We start from the raw sequence: 3,182 nt of genomic DNA on the forward strand, positions 1-3,182 counted from the left end.
ATGTCGAACATGACATTAAGAGAACACTGGATTGTTGAGTAAGACAACTCATCAGAATTACAGGGCACTTTGGGAGATTACTTTAAGAACGTGGGGATGATTTCCAGAGTCTTTCTTCATATTATCCTTCCAAGGATAAATTTATAATAAAGAACAGAACTCAGTATAGTTATAAATATTTACACAAGTGAATATATATATTTATAACTACACCACATCGAACCAGATTCTTCGAACATGTTTTATGATACCAGAATGGTCACTCTTTTGTAGATGCAGGGGACAGAGCACCTCTCCTTCAACTGCCTCTTACACACCTTTTGTTAGTTATAAAGACTTGCATTTTTAAGAGCTGACTCTGGAATTTTATTTATTAAAGCAAAAATCAGGCCTATAGAACTCAATTTTACTTGAGGAAATGGAGAAAAAAGATGAACAGGATTTTACTAAATAACAGTGAAATAAGATGAAGCTTATTATAAAGAGAAGCTGTAAACTGGGCCTTGATAAGGAAAGAAGGGAAATCAAAACCACTATAATTGGAAAACTAGCAGCTCAGATAAATAGCCAAATTATTTTTAGACTAAGTAGCCTTTGGGACAAACAGCATTATTCAGGATAAACAGGAATAATTTATAATTATGAATGGTTGATTTCAACTGGTAGCTTCAGCAATTTTAAATTTGTATGCACCTAATAACTTAGCCTTAAAAACTGATAGAATTATTAAGAGAAATAGACAAATCCGCATTCATAATGTGGTATTTTAATATAACCATTCGGTAACTGATAGAGAAAATAGAAAAACAGTTCTTGAAAATATGAGATTTAAACATCATGATTAATAAATTAGACCTAGTAAACATATACTGAATACTGCATATAACAAGCACATTTAAAACATTTATAAAAACTGACCATATACTCAACCTTAAAGCAAGCCCAAACAAATGTTATAGGATTGAAAGAATAACAAGTATAGTTTTCTTAACATAATACAATGAATTAGAAATCAACAGCAACAAAAAAGACATTAAGAAAACCTTCATATATTTGGAAATTAATTAAATACACATCTAAGTAACTCATGGATCAATATCATTAAAAAAGAACATTACTATAAAAGCTAGAAATATTCAACACAGAATAAAAAAACACTGTGAGCAATTTCATGCCACTCGATTAAAAAATGTATATTAAATGAACGAATTTTATCAAAGTACAATTTAAACAAACTGCCTCAAGAAGAAATAGAAAACCTGAGTGGTTTTAAAACTCCAATGACTTTTCAACACTATTGAAGAAAATGAATCAAGGAAAATTTGGGGCCTAGACGGATTCAATTGAATTCTAACGGTGAAAGAATAATTCTGACCTATTCTGATATTATATACAAACTCAGAGAATAGAAAAAGAGAGAACACTACTAATTTCATTTTATGAGGTTAGCATAAACTTAACAACAAGAAAAAATTATAGTCCAATTTCACTTGAAAATATAGATACAAAAATGATAGCAAAATATGAGCAAACTGAAGCCAACAATATCTTGAGTATAAAAATCATGACTGTTGTGGCCAGCCTCCAAGATGGTCCCCAATGATCCCACCTCTGGGTAGCTCCCTCCCAACTATGTATCAAGGTTGGTGACTGTGACCAATAGAATAAGAGAGACATGATGGCATATCACTTCTGAGATTTGGTTACTAAAGTTGTGACGGCTTCTAACTATTGATCTCTCTCCAGATCATTCCCTTTGGATGAAACTGGCAGCCACATCATGAGCAGCTCCGCGAAGAGGCTCATGATGTAGAGTTAAGCCTGACAATGACCATGTCAGTGAGCTTGGAAGTGGAGTCTCCAGGCCAGCCAAGCCTTCAAGTGCCTATAGCCTTAGCTAACACCTTGAGTGATACCTTATGAGAGACCTGGAGATAGACTCACCCAGCCAAGCCATTCCTGAATTCCTGAACCAGTGAAACGGTGAGATAATAAATATTTGCTATTTAAGTGGTTATATTTTGGGGTAACTTGTTATGGAGCAATAGATAATACACACAATGACCAACTTGGCCTTATTCCAGATATGCAAAGCCAGTTTGATAGTAGAAAAATCAATTAATGAATTCCACCACTAGAAAAATTTATATGGTTATCTCAATTGATATAGAAAAAGCATTTGATAACACTTAGGATGCATTTATGATTTATAAAGAAAAACTTTTAGCTAATGGGAATAGAATAAAATGTCCTTAAAAACAATGAAAATGAACAAATTAAAGCCTCATGCAACAACCATGGATGAAAAAAATTTTTTAGAAGTAGGCAAAATGAAACGATAGTGTTTAGAGATGCACACACAGGTGGCAAGGGGCTGGTCATCACATTCGTCAGGACGGTGTCATTTATGGGAGTCAGGTGGCAGATATGGAGAGATTCATGGGAGGCTTCTAAGGGTGACAACACTGCTCTGTTTCTTGACCTGGCTGGGGATTACACAGAATTTTCTTTTATAATTATTTTTTATATGATACATGTATAGTTAATGCACTTTTCTCTATGGATGTTAACTCCCATGGTAAAAAAAAAAAAGTTGATGCAAAAATATAATATGTATTAATGTACCATATTAATAAAGATGAAAGACCATATCACCTCAGTAGATGCAGGAAAAAGCATTTGATAAGATGAAATAGCCATTTTCTAACAAAAAGACTTACCAAGTTAGTACAGAAAAAAAAAAAGGAACATTCTTAATATAATAAAAGGTATGTACAAAAAACCTACAGCAAACATCGTACTTAAGGGTAGAACATAAAAGCAGTCCCTTTAAAATCAAGTGTTAGGTAAGAATGTCTGCTTTTGTTGCTTCTCTTCACCTCTAATAAGAGGACTAGTCCTTGCAGTAAGACAAGAAAAATAAGTAAAATGTATTAAGATTAGAAAAAAAGTTAAAAAGTAATCTGACATTAGTCACACATGTCTACAAAGAAAATCCAAGTAATATCAACAAATAAATCATTAGACTTAACAAATGAGTTCAGTAAGTTTACTTAAAATCAAATTTTAAAAATGGCATTTCTATACACCAGCAACAAATACAGCCTTGATACACACCCCTCACCCCGCCCCGGAAAAGGAATTAAGAGTAAATATTAAAAATATATATGTAAGAGCTTTAT

The sequence above is a fragment of the Pteropus vampyrus genome, unplaced genomic scaffold, assembly GCF_000151845.1.
Source record: "Pteropus vampyrus isolate Shadow unplaced genomic scaffold, Pvam_2.0 Scaffold96, whole genome shotgun sequence".
Lineage (NCBI taxonomy): Eukaryota > Metazoa > Chordata > Mammalia > Chiroptera > Pteropodidae > Pteropus > Pteropus vampyrus.